The 24464-nt window shown below is 44.7% G+C and overlaps 2 long non-coding RNA genes and 1 other non-coding gene across 3 annotated transcripts; 2 read left to right on the forward strand and 1 right to left on the reverse strand.

The window, feature by feature from the left end:
* The first annotated feature begins 1138 nt into the window (after positions 1-1138).
* On the forward strand, positions 1139-6200 carry LOC121038083 (uncharacterized). The gene is made up of 2 exons (XR_005794141.1): positions 1139-2504; positions 3415-6200. It is a non-coding gene; the product is annotated as an uncharacterized LOC121038083 (long non-coding RNA).
* A 13103-nt stretch (positions 6201-19303) lies between these two features.
* On the forward strand, positions 19304-19407 carry LOC121038372 (U6 spliceosomal RNA). Its single transcript, XR_005794327.1, has one exon. It is a non-coding gene; the product is annotated as a U6 spliceosomal RNA (small nuclear RNA).
* Positions 19408-20535: 1128 nt separating this feature from the next.
* Positions 20536-24150, reverse strand: LOC121038084 (uncharacterized). The gene is made up of 2 exons (XR_005794142.1): positions 22106-24150; positions 20536-20888 (listed from the first exon to the last, which is right to left on the reverse strand). It is a non-coding gene; the product is annotated as an uncharacterized LOC121038084 (long non-coding RNA).
* Between the last annotated feature and the right edge of the window lie 314 nt (positions 24151-24464).

Here is a 24464-nt window from a genome sequence, read left to right on the forward strand (position 1 = left end):
GTTTCCGATTCTGTGTCTCCCTCTCTCTCTGCCCCTCCCCCGTTCATGCTCTGTCTCTCTCTGTCCCAAAAATAAATAAACGTTGAAAAAAAAAAAAAAGGCTGAGAGAGGCTAGAATTTCAATATTGTCCTGCCTCTGTTCCTAGATATATATATGCTGAAGCCAAGTGACGGCAAATTCAAAGCCTCTGTTAGCACAAGGCTTTTGCCTCTGAATACCGGTGCGTCCCCCCGGGAGCCAGGCTGGACTGCTGGGAGGGCTCCTTGTGACCAGGCAGAAACAGCAATGCCATAAGTAGGCCAAGGCTCTTTCTCAGTGCTTGCCAGCAAGCTGCACTTAATTCTCAGCCCTCTGTTCTCCTGCTCTGAGTCCAAGGAGAGAATGGTCCAAGAAAATGGGAGATAAGCAAAGGAGAGGAAAAGGAGACTCCTTTTAAGCCTAGAGCCGACTTGGCTCTTTTCATCTCCTCAGAGCAGAACAGCTCCAAGAATCCAAGAAGCTTGAGAAGCCTGGGGCAGCCCTGGGTCTCTGGCCCTGAAGGGTTTGCAATTGAAAAAGATCAGTGTTCTTCGGAGAGTGAGATTGTCTTTACTGCTCAGCACTCGGCCCAGGGATAGGTCCTTGATTCATCCCTATCTGCCCTCATCTTCCTTGGGGAATAGATGGGAAGGGATAAAGGAAGAGAAGATGGTAGACGAGAGCCTCCTGATGGGGTAAGAATCATTCCCGTCCTATAGCTGAGATACTAAGACTCAGAGGTTAAGTGGCCTCTCCTCCATCACGCAGCCGGGCAGAGCTAGACCCAGTACAAGAATTCATCCACTCAAGGCTTCTGTTTGATGCTCAGGGCCGCACATGGTCCCATGCCGCTCTTCCCGCTGACACCGCACACACCCAGCATGCTGTGCACACTGGGCCGCTGCCACTCAGGAGCTGTGAAATGCAGTGGAGGGAACTGTGAATATAGTTCCTTTACACAGAGGAGTTAAAAAGCACTGAAATACGAAGAAAGATTTTTTTTTAAGTTTTTTAATGTTTATTTATTTTTGAGAGAGACAGAGACAGAGTGCAAGCAGGGGAGGGGCAGGGAGAGAGGGAGACACAGAATCTGAAACAAGCTCCAGGCTTTGAGTTGTCAGCACAGAGCCGGACACGGGGCTTGAACCCACGGACCGTGAGATCATGACCTGAGCTGAAGTCAGATGCTTAAGTGACTGAGCCACCCTGACACCCCTGAAATATGAAGAAAGATTTAAAGGAGTTAAATAAATGGAACTGGGCTACTTGATAATTATGAGGGATGTAATAGCAGGCTGCACATTTCTGAAGGCTAGAAATATCTGAAATGACGAGCTATCTAGTGTGGAATATGATTAAGGAATGAATAGCATGAAGTGGAAACATAAGTCAGATAACAGGACAATAACAACTCTCTTTTCCTTTGTCTCCCTTCTGCAGGGGCGAGAGGAAGAAACAGACTTCAGGGACCTGACAACTTTAGGAGTTATTTTTCCAAAACAAGCATTTATTGCTATAGAATGACATAGGATAAATGAAGGTTTCAGTCCCAGATGAATTTCCTAGCCCATTTTATTTTATTTTATTTTTTATTAAATTTATTTTTCAATGTTTATTTATTTTTGAGAGAGAGAGAGCACAGGCAGGGGAGAGGCAGAGAGAGAGGGAGACACAGAATCCGAAGCAGGCTCCAGGCTCTGAGCTGTCAGCACGGAGCCCGATGCAGGGCTGGAATCCAGGAACCCTGTCTTAAGGCCTATTCAAATGACCTGAGCTGAAGTCGGATGCTTAACCGACTGAGCCACCCAGGCGCCCCCTTAGCCCATTTTAAATAAATGTTGCACAAATGCATCTTCTTTCACATCTTCCCCTATGTCCACTGTCAATGCTTTAATTCTTGCTCCATTAAGTCTCACTGGGCATGTTGCTGTGGCCTCTAGCTACCTCTCTGCTTCGAGATTCTCTAACCACTTTACCCTCTGCATGGCCACCACATGACCTTTCTAAACCACTTCCCAGAATAATACTTTAAAACTACATGAAGACTTTTATGAGTTAGCCCTCTTGATATTGCAAATAATAAAAAAACCTGACTCAAGCTTTTTATTTTATTTTTTTATATTTTTATTATATCTACTTTTTAGGTTCACATGATGGCAAGGTCCGGAGATGGAAGGACTGGCTACTGGATGGTTTAATCCTGAGGCCCAGTGATGTAATTCAGGACAGAGTTTCTTTGTGTCTCCCTGCTGTACCTCCCACAATGCCAGCTTCATCCTGTACCGGCGGGAGCTGGCTCCAGCCTTCAAGAAGAAGCCAACAGCTTGTAGGACTGTGCTGACTGCGTTCAAAGAGAGAGAGAGAGTGCTGTCTCAGGGTGCTGGGCAAGAATCTTGAGATTCACGGATTGGACAGGGTTAGGTCACAGGCCCAACCTTGAACCCATCTTTGTGGCCAGGGGAATGGAAAATGTTGTTTGGCTTAGGTAAATTAGGGACTACCCTGAACGTGGGTACTGGGGAAGCCTCAGTTGGAGTATTTGGGTTGAATAGGGATGGGAGAATCCAGAACAAATGATGGACTGAAACAGGAAGGACCGATAGCTGGGTGCGCCATTAGAGACCCTCCACGACTGAGCTGCCCACCCCCTATCCAGTCTCAATTCCCACCATAGACACCTCCTCTCTACACCCTATACTCAGCCGTGGGTGACTTTGTTGTCCTCAGAATATACCCTGCAATGTCCACGTCTAAGTCTTCACCCATGCTCTTCTCCAATCTGGGATATACACCCCCCACCAGCACTTTGAAGACCTACTACTCCTCCCTGAACGTCTAGCTTAAAACCCATTCTCCCATGATAAGTTTCCAGATTCCCAGCTAAATAAACATCTCCCTTCCCTATTCTCCAATTCACCTTCTTCACATTACCAGCTGGGTGATTCTGGGCAACTTACCTGACCTGTCTGAGCTTCAGTTCCCTCCTACGTAAAGTGTGGATGACACGAATGCATATGCCAGGAGTTGTGCAGATTAAATAAGTGAATATATATCAGCTCTTAGAACACTGCTTGACGCCTCAGGATGAACTATTACTTTTATTGTTGCGTTTATGTACCAGTGAGCCCTGTGGTAGCCTGACTTTGGGTTTATCTTTTCAATAGATTGTGAGTCGCTGGAGTGCACACTAAAACATTTGCCATTGAATCTTTCCATGACTCACTTAAATATTTTGGAGCACCCTATGTGTCAGATGGTGGGGTACAAAGAGCAGGACATGCTCCCTATCGGTCCTAAGACCTAGCATGTTCCCAGCATGGAGAAGGCACTCAATGAGTGTTTGTAGAGTTGGACTGAAATCAGCCCTGACAGAAATAACCATGTTTCCTGGCCAGGTGGCTCCAGTGTATATGAGTGGACACCCAGATGAAGCCGGATGGTAATGGCTGGTCCAGGTCCAAAGGCTGCCGAGAACCATACCCTGGACTAGCTGAGGCTGTGTCATCTGGGGTTTCTGCCGAGGCAGCAGACAGACCGGGAAAAGGACCTGCCACAGATAAGGATTTGAGCGCAGTGACAGGACCACAGGTAGGTGGTTTTGACATCCACTCAGGACAGTGTCCACAGGGTCAGAAGAGCCCAGAATGGAGGGGTGCTTCCTGCGATGCCTCTTGGGACGGGTTGAGGCATGGCAGCATTCAAAGTTCAACCTACGTATGACCAGGTGAGGAAATTCTTGATGCGCCTGCCATAGCCTCAACCTTTCACATTCTTTTTCTTACTTTGTCTTAAGGCCTATTCAAATGAACGCAGGCATTTTGATAAAAGGAGGCTTTGCAGTAATTCGGATGAGATGTCAAAGGTGGCCTGAAAGGATCATTATTAGAAATGGGGATGGGGAGGGGTGTGTGGCTTTTGAAACATTTAGGAAGGAGAATGGACTGAACTTGATGCTTGTTTGGATGTGCAAAATAGATCAGTGAGGACGATTTCCATCACAAATGATTGACACCCTTCCTCACTCGGGCAGAAACAAAGGAAATGTATTCTTTCAAACAACAGAAGACTTAATAACATTAGGATCCGCTGTGGGGTTTATGAGTTCATCAGCCCAACATTCCTTGCCTTTCCATTCTGCCTTCCACAGCATTGGCTTCATCCTAAAGCTGGTTTCCTATCACATCAACAGAGGGCCACTACCAGTGATGTGTTTTTGTTCGTATAGGATGGGAGGGAGAAACTGGCCCCTCTTTCTGAGAAGTCTGAAAGAAGCTTCTGTTTCTTTGGCCTAGATTGACTTAGACCAGCCTACCCTCAAACCAATCAATCACTAGCATGGGGGATAAGACTACCAAGGTGGACTTACAATCACGGGGGGTGAGGTGGAGGAGGTCAGGTGGAGTGGATGTTGGGAGGCCAACCACGAGGTTCATGAACCAAGGCAACTAGGTAATGGTGGTGCCATTTACTGATTAAGGGATCTGGGAAGAAGAATTGGTTTTGGGAGAAGATGACGAACTTATTTTTAGACTTGCATCCTCATATTTGTTTTCATGTCATACAAGAGTCCAAAGGATACTTGGATGACTGGAGAATTTCTGAGGACCTATCCTTAGCTAAGAAGAGTCTGGGCCCAAGATGCACTCTTTTAGGAGCCTTCTTCTGTTGCCAGCCCAGACTCCATCCTAGCTGTGGGAGAAGTGGTCTTGCCACACTGTGGCCAAACCACATGTGAACATCTTTTGGCTTCCAAAGGAGTGCTCACTTAATTGCTCCTCACTAAATCATCTCAGTGTCATGCCCAAAACTCAAACGAGATGGTGCATGAGTAAAGTGTGACATTTGTTGTCACCTGGCAATTTTAGGTTTGATGATTCATCTTTAGTTGGCTTTTTCACTTCCCAAATGCTGCTTCTGTAAGTTGATGCTACCCTAAGGAGGTAGGAATATACTGCAGATATTGGCTCCGAATGCAAGGTCTAGCCTATGGTGCGCTTGGAATTCACAATTAACTAGTAAGGCATAACTCGAGCGAGATCTTGAGAAGTAGCGTAGTGTAGTGGTTGGGAGTGTCGTTGATAAAGTTAGACTGTCTGGGTTCAGGTCCCAGCTGTGCAACTACAAGCGGTGTGACCCAATCAGTCTTACTCTGTGCTTCAGTTTCCTCATCTGTAAACTAGGGATGATTACGATGATACTAATAGAATCTATCCCACAGGCTTGTTAATAAGTCAATTAGATGTGAAGTGCTTAACAAAGCACTTGGCATATAGGAAATGCTCTTTACTTGCTTGGTTGTTGGATATCTATATCTATATCTATATCTATATCTATATCTATATCTATATCTATATATCTATCTTTATTTTTTTCTTTTAAAACTTTTATACTTTTCTTTCTTTTATCAACACATTCTAAACCAAACCATACACTCAGGTTTTGATTGAATGTTTCTTTGTGGCGTAGCCTGAGTAACTTGATACGGAATCAAAAGCCCATCCCAGCCGACCTTAGGGCAGCTCAGTGCCAAAGCTGTGGTCTCAGGGGCTCCTTAAGACTTGGCTCCATCTCGGCCACAGGTGGTCTATTACCTTGTTTAACTGATTACAGCCAATTAAAGGGAAGGGCTTAATTTGCCTTTCTAGCACTTATAATCAGCTAAAATGTTCAACATCACTTCCTGATGCTTCCTCTTTCCCACACAAGAGCATCAAAAAGAAAAGGATATTCAAATGGAGGAATTTTCAGAAACTTTCTAAGTTTTTCCTGGACGATTATTTCTCCTTCCCTTTGGCTTTTGACACATTTATAAATCAGTTATGTAATAATCTATTGCAGCTCTGAACTAAATGCAAATCACGTCTTTTAAAGTCGAAGGAATCATAGAATATTTTGCAGAAAAATTAGAGAATTTATACAGACTACTTTATATAACTGTAAAAGAATATACACTTAATATGGAAATATAACAAAGTATATGGGGAAAAAAATCACCAATGGCCCCAACTAGATAGCTACTATCAACATTTTAGTCTGTTTTCTTCCAGGCCTTTATTCTGTATACAGGTTGTGTTTGACATAATTGTGATCAAAGCATAGATACAATTTTGTGTTCTGAATTTTGTTTCACTTACCTTTATAAATATTTCCCATGTGGTGGTAAATTCTTTGTAAAAATTTATGACAGTTGTATGGTATTTCACTGTTTTTCTATTATTGAACAATTAGTTTAAAAATTATACCTAAGGGGCGCCTGGGTGGCTCAGTTGGTTGGGCATCCGGCTTCAGCTCAGGTCATGATCTTGTGGCTTGTGGGTTCATGCTCCGCGTCGGGCTCTGTGCTGGCAGCTCAGAGCCTGGAGTCTGCTTCGGATTTCGTGTCCTTCTCTCCCTCTGCTCCCCCCTCGCTCATGCCTTTCTCTCTCTCAAGAATAAATAAAACATTTAAAAAATTATACCTAATATTTTTATGTTTTCTTCCGGTATTTTTGGTTTCTTATTTATAACTGATTTTAGGCAGTAGAATATGTAGGTCATAAGCCATAAACATTTTTAAGGTTCTTGATTCATATTGTCTACTCTAATTTTTTTTAATGTTTATTAATTCTTGAGAAAGAGAGAGACAGACCATGAGTAGGGGAGGAGCAGAGAGAGAGAGGGAGACACAGAATCCGAAGGAGGCTCCAGGCTCTGAGCTGTCAGCACAGAGCCTGACAAGGGGCTTGAACTCTTGAGCCAGGAGACCATGACCTGAGCTGAAGTCAGACGCTTAACCTACTGAGCCATCTAGGCAACCCTCATATTGTCTATTCTAAAATGTCTGTTCCAGGGGTGCCTGGGTGGCCCAGTCGGTTAAGCCTCCGACTTCAGCTCATGTCATGATCTTGCAGTCCGTGGGTTTGAACCCCACTTTGGGCTCTGTGCTGACAGCTCAGAGCCTGGAGCCTGTTTTGGATTCTGTATCTCCCTCTCTCTCTGCTCTTTCCCTGCTCATTCTCCCTCTCTCTCTCTCAAAAATAAATAAACATTAAAAAAAAAAAACAAACCTTAAAATGTCTGGTTCCAACTTAACCTTCCCACCAAGGATGGGTGGGAGTGCACTAGTGGGAGGTAAAATGATTTTATCTTAGTGCTGTCCAAAGGTAGCTGGCAGGGTTGCTCTCTCCTTCCCTCCTGAGTTCCTTTTAAAAAATTACTGTGGGGGCGCCTGGGTGGCGCAGTCGGTTAAGCGTCCGACTTCAGCCAGGTCACGATCTCGCGGTCCGTGAGTTCGAGCCCCGCGTCGGGCTCTGGGCTGATGACTCGGAGCCTGGAGCCTGTTTCCGATTCTGTGTCTCCCTCTCTCTCTGCCCCTCCCCCGTTCATGCTCTGTCTCTCTCTGTCCCAAAAATAAATAAACATTGAAAAAAAAATTTAAAAAATTACTGTGATTTAAAAACAAAACGTATCACAGTATGTTCATATTGTTATGTAAAGGATCTCTAGAAATTTTTCATCTTGCAAATCTGAAACTCTATACCCACTAAACAACAGCTCCCCTTTTCCCCCTCCCCTCCACCACCAACCTCCAGCAACCATCATCTACTTTCTGTTTCTGTGAACTTTACACTTCAGATACCTCCCATGTGTGGGATCATACAGTCTCCAAAGTCCCTCGTGGAGCAGCGTATCTGGAAACTACTTGTGGAGAACCCGTCCCTGAGTATGACCGCTGTGAGTGCAGGGCAAACCATGCTGACCTCTTGCCCCTTACGGCTACCTCATCCACCCCAGCCCCACCCTACCCTCTTTGAGTTCCATAGTCATATAACCATATGCCTCTCGGATGTCGCTACTCAGATACCCCACAGTCACTTCTAACACAACGTGGCCAAAACCAAACTCATCATCTCATTCCATTTCACGCCTGTTCTTTGACCTCCAAGTTGCCTATCTCCGGGAATCCTGCCATCCTTCATCCACGTATACAAGATAGAAACTTGGAGTGGTCTCGGACTCCTGCGAGTTGCTTACGGCAAAGTAACACTGGTCTCTGTGTTCTATCCATTCCACCTTCTACACACCTCTTGAACCTGACCTACCCCCTCCAACCTGTGTCTCATTTCAGTCTCTTTTTGGGTTAGTCCCCAGTCTCCTCTCCCTGCTTCAAGCCTGACCGATTCCCTTCAACCCATTATCCAAACCACTGCCCAAGTTACCTTCCTAAAGGACAGATCTCATGATCCTACTCCCTTGCTTAAAATTTTTCATGGTGTTTAGGATAAAGTCCAAAGTCCTGAATCAGACTTTTCACGATCCCCGCCCCTCCAGCTTATCCATGCCTACCCCTCCAGCCCTGTGCTGCAGCCATTCATACCTGTTTGCAGAGCACCTCATACTCTGTCAAGACCCCTAGGCCATTTGCACATATTGTTACCTCCTTTTGGAATGCCCTTTTCTCCCTTCGTCTCTTGGCCATGTGTTATTTGCCATTTAAGTGTGAGAGGACTCATTCCTTCTCCAGGAAGGCTTCCCAAATTCCTCAGTCTGGATCTGGTGTCCCTCCTCTGGCCCTCACAGTCCCCAGTACAGACCTCCACTTCTGAGTCATCTTTAATTACTGGTTTACATACTTATCTGTCTCTCCACTAGATTTGCAAGCTACTTAAAAACAGGTTCTGGATGTTTCATCTCCCCATCTTCAGCCCTAGCCCAGTCCCTGGCACACAGGAGGTACTCAAAAATATCCTTGCTGAATCATGCATATTGAATGAACTCATCCTTGAGCTTATTCCTCCACCTCGCTGCCACTTTCCATGGGAAAGGGTAGAACGTTCTCCCTGTGGCTACAGCACATAAGGTTATTTGGTAAAGCCTTATAAAAGCCAGCTTTCCTCTTATTTATAGGGAAGAAGTATGGATAATACTGTATCTTCAAAGTGGAGACCTCTATGTGAAAATCAAAGCATTACTAAATCTTGTCACTCACTGAAAGACCATATAGAAAGCACTTTTCTTTTAATTGAGCCCATGTGTTTTGTCCAGGTTATTACTATCTTCTGTCAGTGGTCTCTAACACCTCTTTCCACCCCTTCTAAGAGCTTAGTACCAAAGTGCAAAAAACCCAGAATTTCAAATTCAAGGACAAGTCACTGACTACAAAGTCATGACTCACTACATTTCATCCTTCTTTCCTATCATACACTGATGCCTGAGCTGGTTTTATTTACAGTGTGAAAGGTTTGTTTTGTTTTGTTTTGTTTCCTTGTGTTTTTTTTTGTTTTTGTTTTTTTTAATGAACGCACTGAAATACCTTTCGTTTATTATCCCCTTCTGGAAAAGACTCCCTGTACAAAGTTGTGAAGGTAATTTGGTAAAGCATTTCGTCAGGAGTCTAAGGAGAGTTTCTCCTTTAATCCTGCTCCTTCCACTATTCCCTCCCTTAGTCCCCTCCCCCCCGCCTTGGGTTGCTATTGCAATTCAGTGGCATTTGCGCCACAATCAGCATTTCTTCCCGTTCCCTTCCCACTCCCACCCTCCTGGGAGGCAGAGAAGGAGGCCCATAGGAGAAGGAGAAAGAACCCCACTACTATTCAGCCTGCTCGGCTCCCTACAGGAAGTGATCTTTCTGCTCTTAGGCCAGCCACACGCCTCCCAGCCAGCCAGCAGCGCTAACTAATTAGCACACGTGATGGGAATTGGAAACAAAGTCGCCAACAATAGGAGCGTGGGAACCAGGACTGCGCCGCAATTACAGCCCCCCTCCTCCACTCCCACCCCCCCCCCCGCCCCGCCCCGCCCAGGCCGGCGGCGGGCGACTCGCTGTCCGCCCCGGGGGAGGGCCAGCGGGATCCCGGCGCCCGGGACCTCCCTGTCCCGCGCGTCCCTCCAGTGGTCCCGCCGCTCCTCTGCTTCTGGGAACGTCCGCACACAATAGGGGGAAAGCGTGTTTAGGGAATCTCAGCTCTTGCCAGGTCATGCGGCAGGTCAGTTACCCTTTGTTGGGGAAGAGAGAGGGAAGAAAGACGGTCATCACATAGCCTCCTTGGACAGCTTAGGGACCCGCCAGCTTAGGAGCGCCCCGGCTGCGCCGTGAGGGCTGGGCACCCCGCTGACCTCTGCAGGGAGCCGCCGGCTCCCTCGAGGAACGCGCTCGGGTCCTATTCTGTGTGTGACAAGTGGCCCGCCTTCCACGCGTGCTACTGCAGGGGCCTGAGTGCAGCGAAGGCAAGCCAGAGACCAAGGAGGGAGAGAGCCCGTACCGCTAAACGGGGCTCCCGGGCTCCAGCTGTAAGCCGCTGTGCGCGCATGCGCCCAGAGGTCTTGTCCAAAGTGGTTTGAGAGATGGGCTGATGGAAATTTGCTTCTGATCTTACCCAGTACGCTATATTCCATATAGGTTAGCTTTATTGAGCTATAATTCACATATCATATAATTCATGCATTTGAAGTGGGCGATTCAGTGGTTTTTAGTACATTCACCAGAGTCACTTTGAAAATATTTTCATCCTCTCAAAAAATCCCATCCTTTAGCTTTCACCCCCTCTATATCCCCCCTCCCTGACTTCCTAGCTCTAAGCAACCACTAATGTACATCTGTCTCCTACAGGTTTCCCTAGACACTTCATCTAGATGGAATCACGTGTCACCTTTTGTGACTGGCTTCTTTCACTTAGCATATTTTTAAGGTTCATCCATGTTGTAACATATATCAAGACTTCCTTTTTATTACTGAATAATATTGCATGGGCTATAATCACATTTTCTTTATCCATTCATCAGCTGATGGACATTTGAATTGTCTCCACCTTTTAGCCATTGTGAATAATGCTGCTATGAGCATTCACATGCAAGTTTTTGTACGAACACGTTCTCACTTCTCTTGGGTGAATACGTAGGAGCAGAATTGCTCAGTGGTGTGGTCAATTTGTGTTTAACTTTTAAGGATACTGCCAAAGAGCTTCTCCCTACCCAACTGAGCCACCCACGCACCCCAACAAAGAGCTTCCAGATTGGCGGTACATTCCCGACCAGCAATGTATGAGGGTTTTACTTTCTGCAGATGTCCCCAATACTTGCTATTGTCTTTTTTTTTTTTTTAATTACATCGACTCCAATGGGTGTGAAGTAGTTTCTTAGCCCTTCCAGTGCTAAATTTCTGAAGTCTTTCTCAGTGTAAGAACTGGACCTTGAATAGTATATCCTAGAAGGGTCATGAATGGTAACAGCGAATCAGCTGCTAAAACACAATAGTATTACTGCTTCCGGTGAAAAGTGAAGTAAAAAGTAATTATTTACCAACCTGTGTCTGATATCATAGAGCTGGCCAAGAAAGCTCCAGTTAAGAGCTCACTCCATCTGCCACTTCCCCATCCACACCCCCACCCCATTTACAAATCTTAGCTTCTACTGTCTGTGACAGGCAAGCTATTCTCATACTATGTGATTAAAAATGACCCTGTATATTCAAAAACTTCAACTGGCAGTAAAACGTTACTCTGGTTTGTGTTGTCCAAACCCAAAGTTATTTTCCTGGAGCCAGGGTGTTTGATCAGGTTTCAAGTTTATTTAGATATAAGCATAAATTCTCATTTATAGGAAACTGCTTTTATAATAACAGTTATAATGTTTCTGTTTACATGACTAGCTACAGATCACCAAAGGGGTGGGTTACCATGTTACATTAAAAAAATTCAGACAGTAAGTTGTATTTATAGCAACCAAGGGGGGGGGGATCCCCTCCTGGCTTAAGCTAGTTATTTCTCAAATTCAGAAATGACTGTCATAATCTTGCATTTATTTCAATGTAGTACTTTTCTTAGGCAAAGATGTATGTTGCATATAGTGATTAAAGCAGGAATATGTTTTAGTTGGAAGAAGTCATATTTAACCCGATGAGCAGCAAGCATTGCAGGTGACACATGTATTGCATCCCTGCCTTTCCTTGGTTTTGTGTGGCTCTCAATCCTGGGGGCACATTAGAATCACCTGGAGAGCATGGACAGCACACTTAGGCCAAACACCATCTCAGAAGATATAAGTCCCAATGCCCAGTTTTTGTTGTTTTTTGGAGGGTCAGAGGGGAAGCTAACTTCAGTGTTTTGTACCAGATCCCCCAACAGACCAAGTGCAGTCAAACTGAAGTCGGTCTAACCCATCGTTCTCAAAGTGTGGTCCAGGATTCATAGCATCACCACCCGGGAACTTGATTGAAATGCTTATTCTTGAACACAACCCATACTTACTGAATCAGAAACTCTAGAAGAAGGGCCAGCTCTCTGGGATTTAACACGTGCTCCAGGTGATTCTGACGTGTGCCAAAGTTTAAGAACTACCGATCTAGGGGCGCCTGGGTGGCGCAGTCGGTTAAGCGTCCGACTTCAGCCAGGTCACGATCTCGCGGTCCGTGAGTTCGAGCCCCGCGTCGGGCTCTGGGCTGATGGCTCGGAGCCTGGAGCCTGTTTCCGATTCTGTGTCTCCCTCTCTCTCTGCCCCTCCCCCGTTCATGCTCTGTCTCTCTCTGTCCCAAAAATAAATAAAAAACGTTGAAAAAAAAATTAAAAAAAAAAAAAAGAACTACCGATCTAACTAGACATTCTCCACTTTGGCTGTACATTGGAATTGCCTGAGAACTTAAAAAAAAAAAAAAAATACTGATGGCTGCCTGGGCTCCAACCCCACAGATTCTGATTTTGATTGTTTTGAGGTGTGGTATAAGAATTGGGATTTTTAGCAATTGCACCCCAGATAATTCTAATATATTCCTAAAGTATGGTTCTGAACAATCGGCATCAGCTTCACCTGAGATTTGTTTGACATGCAAGTTCTTGAGCTTCCTCTAGATCTACTGAACCAGACGCTTTGTGGGCGGTGCCCCAGAATCTGTGTTTTAGTAAGGCCTCCTTGTGATTTACATGCTTGCTAAAGTTTGAGAACCACTGATATAAACATAGTTCTAGGGTCTGAAGTTGGAATATATATATATATATATTTAGGTGTATCATAATTCAAGACAAAATGATGGAGTAGGCCCTGGAGGAACACAGTTTCTCTGTTTATGTAATTACTACATATTATTAAGTTTTATTATTACCACTGTAATGTGCACCTAGTTTTTAATTATTTCGCCTTTGTGGATTTGAAGGATGATCTCCTGTATGCTTTCATCTTTTATTTGCTCATTTATTTGGGTTTCAGGTGTCTGTACATTTCAATTGACACAGGGGGGAACAACGGGTCCCTTTCTTCTCTGTGGAGCTCTTCCCATGGGAAATTTATGTTGGGAGACCATGGTTTTTGGAGTAGGCAGTGACTTTCTTAAAACATCAAACCACTATCAAGAAAACCATCCCCACATTCAAATAGCTCAATTTAGGAATTTAACATACATCCTGAATTAATTAGAAAAGCATGAAGTTCTTACCATTTGAAAGAGCCCGACTGGCCTCAGAGATAACATCGTCGAATACTGTGTATCCCATCACGATCTTTCGATGGACTGGAAGGTACACCACATTTCTCCTTCACTGTCCTCTGGTGGAGCCAAGCTTCTCTCTTACCAAAGACAAGCAGCTTCTAGAACAGTGGTTCTCAAAGTGTGGTCCTTGGATCAGCGGCAGCAGCAGCAGCAGCAGCAGCTTGCCCTCTAGGTAATTGGATACATGCTCAAAGTGGAGAACCACCATCATAGAGCAAGAGATCTGGGAATGATTCTTGATTCGCTGCCTGGCGGGGCCCTCTCCTCTCCACCTAATGACATGCCAAGTTATTGTTCCAGGTTATTTCAGAATTCCTTTCCCTCCCTCTTTCCCTCCCTGAAACCACAGCCTTGATCCAGGTTCATTCCTAGCACATTCTCCAGCTCTAGGCCTTCTTCCTCCTATGTGTGTATTCTTTCGATATCACCTCCACTGTGTGTGATGGGGATTCAAAATCTCCCCCTTCTGTTTCTGAACCCAACTGGATTGTCTTGTCCCGTGTGTCACTTTCTTTGTCCTCATGGGCGAGGAAATCACGTTGTGCTGCACTATCCGTCTCCTGCCCTGACTCTGTACACTCGGGACCCTCTTCTCCCCACTGAGGCACAGACCACCACCCCCTCTCCTGTTTTCTCTCCTGACTCCATAAATGGCACAGCACAGGGAGAGGGAATAAAGGCAGCAAATTGCTCTTGACCCATTGTGTTGAAGTGTCTATTCCAGCACAATTCTTTCTTCATTCACTATCCACATATTCTTCCTCCCTGGCTTGCACTTACACATGCGAGTCCTAGAAACCAGATTTCATTGATAAACACGCAGAAGCAGCAGTGTGAAAATTCCTCCTAGAGAACAATTTGGATGCGCTTGTAGTTTCTTTACCTGTCGGTCTTTTTCCAAAACAAAACAAAACAAAACAAAACAAAGACGAACAAAAAACCCATAAACAAACAGAGACAGAGGGAAAATGCTGAGAAAGATGACACTCTGATGTGCTCTTGCAGTCTTCTCCAAGACTCTTAGTGTTCACACAGCTTCGTGTTGTGGGCCAGACTGTCCAATTCAAGAAAGAATAATATTTCTAGTCTATAATATGGAGACTGGTGTAACCAACTCGTAATGTTTAATAACTGTAAAGCAAAATTTGTGTGCGTGCGTGTGTGTGTGCTTTAAGGGGCTCAAGGTTCACAACGATGAAACACAAAGAACTGGTTGTGAAACTTGTCTTTCAACGTACTCAACTCCCCTTCACTGCACCTCAACTTGTTAAGCATGCGTGTCTATGTACTTACTAGCAATGTGTCCTAGCAGGAACTCTGTAAGGTATAATAGGGATCTGCTGTACCATCAAAGTGCTCTGGAGCTTGTCAGTAAGGATTGAGTTTGGGGGAAAGAATGAAAGAAGGCAATATTTATCAATTAGACAACATTGATTTAAAAATTAATTCTTCTAGTCAAATTTCAAGAAGAAAAACTCAGTAAATGTTGCGAATTAGCAATAAATGGTACCAAGAGAGTATGATGTGTGTGTGTGTGTGTGTGTGTGTGTGCGTGCGTGTGTGTGGTTTATGTATTTTAAACCTTCGTGTTTTGAATGGAACTTTTAGACATTAAGGCAGTATGGATTAAGCACTAAAAAATTTAACATGGGCTGATAACAGAAATTTTGGTTAGGGTCACCAATTTAAGGAATACTTGAAAGTTCTTAACATTTTTGGGTTTGCTTAACTAACACTGGCAAAATATTAACTCTTAAAACCAGGTGTGAAAATTTACTGAGAGTCATATATTTTACAGAGGACAAAAACTTTTAACTCAGAGCTGTGGATTCTCAGAAAGCTACACTTGGAGATTTTATGCTTTTGATTAAAAACTTTAAAGAAGTGCTTTAGTATATATTATGATAATTGCAAATGAATTGAGGCAGTGATGGGTGATAGCACATAGAAACAAAGACAAATTGGGGCGTCTGGGTGGCTCAGTCTGTTAAGTGTCTGACTCTTGGTTTCCGCTCAGGTCACGATCTTGTGGTTCGTGAGTTCGAGTCCCATGTTAGGCTCTGGGCTGACAATGCAGAGTCTGCTTGGGATTCTCAATCTCTCCCTCTCTCTCTGCCCCTCCTTCACTCACTCTCTCTCCTCTCTCAAAATAAATAAACTTAAAAAAAAAAAAGGAAGCCAAGACAAATCAAGCTACCTAAGAGCCAAATACATTCTGATTTTCAAAAATTATGGCATGTGTTAAACCCTATGAAAAATTCTGCCAACGCATATTTCTGTTTCTATTACTTGTTTCCTGCTCCCACCCCCCCACCCAGTGGAAAAAAATACATTAGTTTTAGTCTATGTGCTATATATTATATTATGAATACAATGTAACAAACATAAAACCCGAACAGCCAAAATAGTTAAGTATTTTATAGTCTTTTTATCTTTTGTTATTTATTTATTTATTTATTTATTTATTTATTTATTTTTTTTTTTTACGTTTATTTATTTTTGAGACAGAGAGAGACAGAGCACGAGTGGGGGAGGGGCAGAGAGAGAGGGAGACACAGAATCTGAAACAGGCTCCAGGCTCTGAGCTGTCAGCACAGAGCCCGACGCGGGGCTCGAACTCACGGACTGCGAGATCATGACCTGAGCCGAAGTCAGATGCTTAACTGACCAAGCCACCCAGGCGCCCCTATTTTTTATTTATTTTTAATGTTTTTAATGTTTACTTATTTTTGAGAGAGAGAGAGACAGAGACAGAGCACAAGCAGGGGAGGGGTAGAGAGAGAGGGAGACACAGACTCTGAAGCAGGCTCTAGCTCTGAGCTGTCAGCAGAGAGCCTGATGTGGGGCTCAGACTCACGAACCTGAGATCATGACCTGAGCCAAAGTCAGGTGCTTAACTGACTGAGCCACCCAGGTGCCCCTCTTTTATAGCGGTTTTAGATGGTAAAACAAAAGTTTATTCAATTGTACATCTTATGAAAATCTGAGGAAGTGAGTTGTGTTCTCCAGAGCATGCTTTCAAGGAGGGTGAAGGATCTGCCTGCTGCACTCAGGAAGGTTGTCCACAGAGGGATGGCCACAGTTGTAAGACTGGCCTAAGGAAACCTCACTACCACTTCTGGGGATTTCATACGACAGGGAGATGAGGTGAAGACCTAAAGAGGGGGTCCTGCATTCATTTGTCTCATGTGCCAGTGAGAGGGTCAGGAAGGCCAGGTCTCTACAGTGGGAACTTGCAGCAGAGATAAACCATCTCTTCATTTCATTGTCATTTGATGAGTAGCTCAAAAAGGAGAGGGACAGGAAGGAAGATTCTGGACTGAAGACCCAAGCTCTTGTTAAATGGTGATACTAACCAGAAATACTAAGTCCTTTGCCATTTGTTTGGGGGGGGGGAGAACTTGTCCTATTTCATTAACTTATAATTAATAAGGCATTTTAAAAAGACAAGTCATTGAAAAATATCTTTGATGCTGTAAAAGTGGGGCCTTTTAAGCGGGAAAAATTTGTAAAAACCTTTTGGTTGGCTCTTTCAATGACTGAAAAGGAAAATATATTCTAACAGCTGTGAAATAGGGACACATCCATAACAGAAACCGTAACAGAAATGCCTACTTACAAAGATATATTCACATTGTGTAAGTTTTGAAACAGGAGTTTTCTTAGTTTGGGCTGCTAGAGCAAACCACTCAGATTGGGTGGCTTACACAACACAAATGTATCTGGTCACAGTTCCTAGCTTGTGGAAGGCTGCCTTCTCAATGTGTCCTCACAGAGCAGAGGGACAGAGCAAGCTCTCTGGGGTCTCTGCTTATAAGGGCACTAATCCAGTCATCAGGGCCCCTCTCTGTGACCCCGTTTAAACCTAACTACTTCTTAAAGGCCCCGTCACTAAATACCATCACACTGGGGGTTAGGGCTTCATCAGATGAATTATGGGGGATGCACTTCAGCCCATCTTTCACTTCATTTTTCCTCTTGTAATTGGAATGTTGCCTGGGCCCATTAGCCTCCGAGTATAAATAAAGTCACATTAATACCCAGATTATAATGATTCTTAATCCTTCCTGCCTGTCAGACTTTGACTCCTTTCTGAGTTCTCAGCCCCGCCTGGGCAGTGCCTCACAGCTGTTCAGGGCTGAGTTCACCACTGCCAGGTGCTCCCTAAGACTGCTGCTTGGCCAAACCCCCCCCACCCCACCCCCACCTCCCACCCCACCCCCACCCCCACCCCGGTGCATTACCCTGCACCCTCACAGTGCCATTTGGTGGTAAGTGTGCATGTAGGGGTGGGGTAGGTATTGCAGAACAACCCTGTCCCAACCCTGAATCATGCTGTTACTGGGGTGCTGATCAGCATTATTTTTTTCACCGGACTAATCATACAAACACCTCCTTCAGCTTCTGGTCCTCATCTTTCTCTCTACTGAGACTCAAAATCTGTCCCCTCAGTTCTTCTCTTCTTCCTCATCTCTGCCCTGGGCCCCTAAATTGAAAGGTAATAACACAACACAAAACAAACAGAAAACCAACAACATTCCTTTCAATCTAAAACCAAAGCTCCAAGGGTACCTGGGTGGCTTAGTCCATTAAGCTTCTGACTTCAGCTCAAGTCATCATCTCGAGGTTATGTGAGGTCGAGCCCCACATCTTTGCTGTCAAAGGTTCTTTGCTGTCAGCGTGGAGCCAACTTCGGATCCTCTGTCTCTCTCTGCCCTTCACCCGCTCGTGTGCTTACTCTCTCTCTCAAAAATAAATAAACATTAAGAAAAATTAAAAACAGAACTAACAAAAAAGCACACCAAAGCTCCAGTGTATATCAGTTCAGGCACTCAGACAACCTAGGGGGCCAGCAGCATACTATTTTCAAAGACAGAGTCCGTGGGCTCTGGTTGGGGGTTCACTTGGAACCTCCTGCCACACTTCGAATTTTAATAACTTAAAATCATTTTAGACCTATTCATAATAAATATCATATAAATATCAAATAAATATCAAATATTCATATAAATATCTATAATAAATATTTTAGCACAAAAGTGCTAAAATGTGAAATACTTAGAAACAGGACCTAGAGAAGTCGTCTGACGCACTGTAGCAGTATTGGATGAGCATCTAGGCAACTAGGAAAAAGACCCTCACTTCCACTGAAGACAACTCCGAGCGAGTTCTGAGGAGTCGTGATCCATAGACTTGCTTTTGGGACACCATAAGATAGATCTCAATTATATCCGGAGTTGTCTTGAAAGTATGGAAATAAAAAGGAGTTGAATGATTTAAATTGTGAAAAGAATACACTACAAATTAGTATTTGAATTACTTTAATTGGAAAATAATATGCTGTAAAGTGCTGTTTGCATCATTTTAATTGAGAGGAGAATACTTACAATAAATTACTTTTGGAGGAAAAGAAGGCTTCATGGAATCAAACCAATAGCAGGGATTCAGATATGACTTTGGGCAAATTTCCTACTTTTTCTGCCTGGTCTTCCTCTTTGAAAACTAAGAAAAATAATAATTCCTCCTTTCTGGTTTAGTGTAAGGATTAAATTACTTATATATAACAATTTTAAAACTGTGCCTGGCATATGGTAAGTGCCATAAAAACGTTTGTTATCAAAAAGTATTTATACAGGGGGTGCCTGGGTGGCTCAGTCGGTTGAGCATCCCACTTCAGCTCAGGTCATGATCTCACGGTTCATGAGTTCGAGCCCCACGTCAGCCTCTGTGCTGACAGGTCAGAACCTGGAGTCTGCTTCAGATTCTGTGTCTCACTCTCTCTCTGCCCCTCCCCTGCTCGCATTCTGTCTCTCAAAAATAAATAAACATTTTAAAAAATAGTAAAAAATAAATTTAAAAAAGTATTTATACAGAAAAGATTAGCATGGCCCCTGCGCAAGAATGACATACAAATTCATGAAGATTCCGTATTAAAAAAAAAAAAACCATAAATTTCTTGAAGGAATTGATTGGTCTCTCAAATTAGTGAGCAAAGAACTTTCAAAGCAGAAGTTATATTACCAGAACTCAACAATACTTTTTATTAAGTTGCTTTTCACTTATGCTCAATTAAAAATTTTTTTTTAAGTTTATTTATTTTGAGAGAGAGAGAGAGAGAGAGAGAGAGAGAGAGAGAGAGCACAAGTGAGAGAGGGGCAGAGAGAGAGGGGAGAGAGAATTTCAAGCAGGTTCTGTACGGTCAGTGAAGAGTCTGATGTGGGGCTCGAACTCAAGAACCATGAGATCATGACCTGAGTGGAGATCAAGAGTCAGATGCTTAACCAGCTGAGCCACCCAGGTGCCCCTATGCTTAATTTTTTTATGGGTCGAAAGCAAAATGCATCTGTCCTTAAGCTAGGACAGAATTTCCCAAAGTCTGTTTCTTGGGTATGCTATTTCAGTGGCCTATTAGCAGATATTATATGAACAAAGGGTTCCATGGCTAATGAGTTTGGGAAGTGCTGAGTTAGACACATGTAAATGAGGATTCTTTATTAAGGACTTCTCAGAGCATGCATGCTCAAGTGTCCTGAGCTCTCCAAGAATTTCCCAAATGTATTTGAAAACAGATTCTTTTATTTACAGAGTCTTGAGGGATTAATGGTCTGCGAAATGCACTTCAGCATTTTAAATACCCCTCCCCCGCCTCCCCCCCAACACACATCTTTTTTTTTTAATTTTTTTTTTTTAACGTTTATTTATTTTTGAGACAGAGAGAGACAGAGCATGAACGGGGGAGGGGCAGAGAGAGAGGGAGACACAGAATCGGAAACAGGCTCCAGGCTCTGAGCCATCAGCCCAGAGCCCGACGCGGGGCTCGAACTCACGGACCGCGAGATCGTGACCTGGCTGAAGTCGGCCGCTTAACCGACTGCGCCACCCAGGCGCCCCTTCACACACTTTTTAAAGACAGTACCATCTTGAGGAATTCACTGGCAGGAACAAGAAGACCTACAGGTGGGCCTTTTAGGTGGCCCAGCAAAGGTCAGGATGAAGGAGCCCGTGTTATTACCATCATCGTCATCATAACTCACAAGCACAAGACATAACATTTGTATAGTGTTTTACAAAATGCTTTGTCTCATTTTACCTCTCACAATAAATCCAAAACAAAAGCTGAGGGACTATTCTTATTGACAGATGAGAAAACGGAGGCTCAGAGGAGAGAGGTATGATCACAGGCCCGAGGGCCCATAGCTGGGAAAGAATCACTCAAACCCAGGCAGGCAACTGGGAATCCTCTCCTCCTCCCATTGGGCCACACTGCTGCCGGCTGGGTTTCCAATTAAACAATTCCCTCAGGGTGAACACCAAGGTGTCTTACATCTGACCTCAATCAGGGGAGTTGATAGAGGAAGTGCACTTTTGCGTGGCATGACGTGCCACAAGGCAATCTGGTGATTGAGGCAGCATCTACAGAGAGCAGCAAGCATGAAGAACAGAGGCAAACTGGCATTTAGTCAAAAGTTTGGTATGACAGTTTTGGGCGACTCTGTCTTGTGGTTTCTGATTTGGGATGTTCTCAGAAAGAAGCCATTTCTGAACTCCAGAAGTATGCAACTTATTTATACATATATTTATAGCACTGCATGCTCAGGGGCTCTTCCTTCCTAAGAAACTCAAAAAGCACAACTTTCACTAATAATGAATAGCAGATGCTTATTTTTAAGCTCTACTCAAAATAAGCTAGTGCTCTTAGCAAGAGCACAGGTTCTTTCTCGTCACCTTTCAAGGATATTACGTTCTGGAGACACTGCTTTGAATATATCCAATTACTAGACTCCCCCCCTCCCCCCTGCCACCTCATTAGTTTTTTTTTTTTTTTTTTTTTTAAATTTTTTTTTTTCAACGTTTATTTATTTTTGGGACAGAGAGAGACAGAGCATGAACAGGCGAGGGGCAGAGAGAGAGGGAGACACAGAACTGGAAACAGGCTCCAGGCTCTGAGCCATCAGCCCAGAGCCCGACGCGGGGCTCGAACTCACGAACCGCGAGATCGTGACCTGGCTGAAGTCGGACGCTTAACCGACTGCGCCACCCAGGCGCCCCTGCAACCTCATTAGATGTGTAACAGTTTCAGAAGAAAACTGAGGGGTAACCCAATGCTTGGTTTACTCATTGGCAAATCAGTTATATTAATAGCTAATAATGATAGCTGCTGTTTATTACGTGTTTCCTCTTGGCCAAGCACCATTAAGATGCTTTATATAACTGATGTTATATAATCTATGACGTTGGGAAATTGTTTTTATTAATGCCCCATTTGATAGATAGGAGAATCGGGGTTTAAAGAGGTTGAGTAACTTGCCCACTGTTGTGTGGCCAAGACTGATCTGTGTCTTTACCACACAGTCTTGTGAGCAGCTTGATAAAGATTGGGGCTTTTCGGCTCATCGCTCACGCCTGGCTCAGTGCCCAGCACACAGTAGGGGCTTTACACAAGTGTGTCGAGTGAATGCATGAACCAGCAAGACTCAGGTGTCTCATACATTGGCTGGATTCACCTAAAAGCGGTTTTAACAAAGCTGTTTTGCCTGTGACTGGATAAAGCAACTTGCTTAAGAGCCCAGACAGAGGCAGCCCCTCTCTTTATCCAGGCGGCAGGTGTAGTCTTTGGCCCTCCTGCATACCTATTTAATCATGATCCCACCAGCAAACCAACAGAGAAAGGGCTTCATCCAGGACACCACGGTAGGGACCTTGACAGTGGCCAAACCTGATGAATCAAAGATTCAGGGCCTTTTCCTGGGTGGTCCCCTGCCCAGCTACTGCTTGTGTCCCTTCCAGCCAGTTGTGGCCTTAATCTTTCAGATGGAAATGCTGGGACTGCAGTTTGAGGATGGGCTCTTTCTGGAGATATCACTGGTTCACCTCTGGGAAGGCCCCACCTGGGCCTGGCCTTGGGAGCGAATTCCTAAATCTGTAGTATGTGTCTCTTCTGGGGCATCTTGAGCATCCCTTCTGCAAGAGAACACAGAGAAAGGCAACCTGATGGATTATTATTAGTAGATAAGTAAACCCATTTTCCACAGACAGGCAAGGAAATGGGCCTTTGTGCATATTTGAAAAGGCTGGTCCCACAGGACAGATGAGTTACGAAAAGCAACATTTTCCTAAGGGGCTAGGCCTAGGCAGCCCCACTCAGGTTGGAGACAAGGCTGCTTTTGCAGGTTGCGTCTTGCTCAGGGGACTGCCAAGAAGTTTAAAGCAGTTCTTTACTCAAGGCCTCCAGGGATAAAGCCCCTCTACTCTGCAGGTGCTGGAAAATTGGGCCTCATGCTCTCAGTCTGCCTGATTCTACTACTGATGGGAGGGCCTCAGCCCCTTCTTTTGTAGTTCTAACTGAAATAGCTAGACCTAGAACCAGAACTAGACTCTGACCTAGTTCTTAAGTGCCTTCCCAAGCTCAGAAAAGTTCTTTCCAGACCCCATGAAGTATCTTCACCCCTTGTTTTTCCTTGTCAAAAGATGCTTCCAAGCATTAAACCCATTTATAACAATTTTACCTGTTCATTGTCTATCTCCCCCCTAGGATGTGAGTTCTAGGATGGCAGGAGCCATAGCACTTTGGGGTCATCATTCCATTCTCAGGCCCTAGCACGGGGCCAGGCACACAGAAGGCACTCAGTATTAGTTGGATGGATGAGTGAGAGTCAAGATTAAGAAGGAGGAGAGATTTAACAGTTTAATGTAGACCTCATTTTTGACAGCAAAGTAACACTGAATGTGGGATTAATAGTTTGCTTAGGCACCAATGTGGAGTCAGGAATCCTCAACCCCACTTTGTCTTTTCTTCTCATCCACCTATCCACGTCCGTACAAGGCAGCAGAAATAGGCCAAAGCCGGAAAGCCTCGCTCACTGTAGATTCCAGAGGTTGGCAACCACAGAACCACAGAGGGTTAGTGGACGCACTAATTTCTAGGGTAGGGTGGCCTGCCACTTTGGGGAAAGAAGTGGTGTCAGAGGGACTTCTGAAAGGCAGAGGGGAGTAGTGGATGGTTTCCTATGCCTGGACCATTCAGTTCTGGAGGTGGGGGAAGAGGCAGGTGGCAGTGAGTGATGTGCTTGGCTGAAGACTGTGGAGGCTGGAAAGGAGCTTGGGAGGCTGAACCTCTAGCAGCCCCCAAAGAGCTGTTGCCTGTGAGTAGGGGCAGAGTAAGCAGACAAAGGAATTGATCTTGGATGGACAACAGACAAGTGGCATGCCGGGGAATTTCAGGGAGCAAGGGCATGTGGTATGCCAGCAAGAAAAAATCCAACATAGCTTGATGGAGGGACGGGCCTAGACAGGGAAGCAGAGGAGACCGAATGAAGAGCTGAGGGGCTGGAGGTGGAGGTGAAGTGAAATAAGAGTTCAGTGGGAGCCAGGAGATGAAATACTGGGGGAGGTGAGGGGCTGCGAATCGAACAGACATATTAGGCTCAGGCCATACAGAGGATTGGCGTCTAAAATGTGTTAAGATGGCACCGAGATCACTAATTAAGGAGAGGGAGACACGGAGAAGCTATTCGCACAAGTGAGAACATTTTTGTTATCCTCTGTATCAAGTGCTCCCTCACTGACAGGACTGCAAGGTCAGCAGCCACAAGAATGGACCTGAGAGGAATACCAATCGCTCTGCTCCTTTGTAAGGGATAGAGAAGCCTGGATTTCCAAATTCAAAACACCCATCCGGCTGCTTCTACAAATCCCTGAATAGGGAATCAGTCCAGAGATACAGAATTTTTTTCCGCCAATATCTTACGGAGGACTTGCGTAACTCCACGGAGCTTCCAGTAAACACCAAGAACCCAAACCGGAGGTGTGCAGTGTGTGTATGTGTGTGCTGTGTGTCCAAGGGTCAGAGACGTGCGCTCCCGCAGTGAGGGCGGCCTCAGACGCAAATGCCCAGGCCCGCCACCCAGCCGCCCGCTGAGAGGATCTGGCCGCCAACTCCAGGAAACAAAAAACAACGACAAAACAAAACAAACAAAAAACCCCCCTCCA

The sequence above is a fragment of the Herpailurus yagouaroundi genome, unplaced genomic scaffold (assembly GCF_014898765.1).
Source record: "Herpailurus yagouaroundi ecotype Mexico unplaced genomic scaffold, PumYag 165, whole genome shotgun sequence".
Lineage (NCBI taxonomy): Eukaryota > Metazoa > Chordata > Mammalia > Carnivora > Felidae > Herpailurus > Herpailurus yagouaroundi.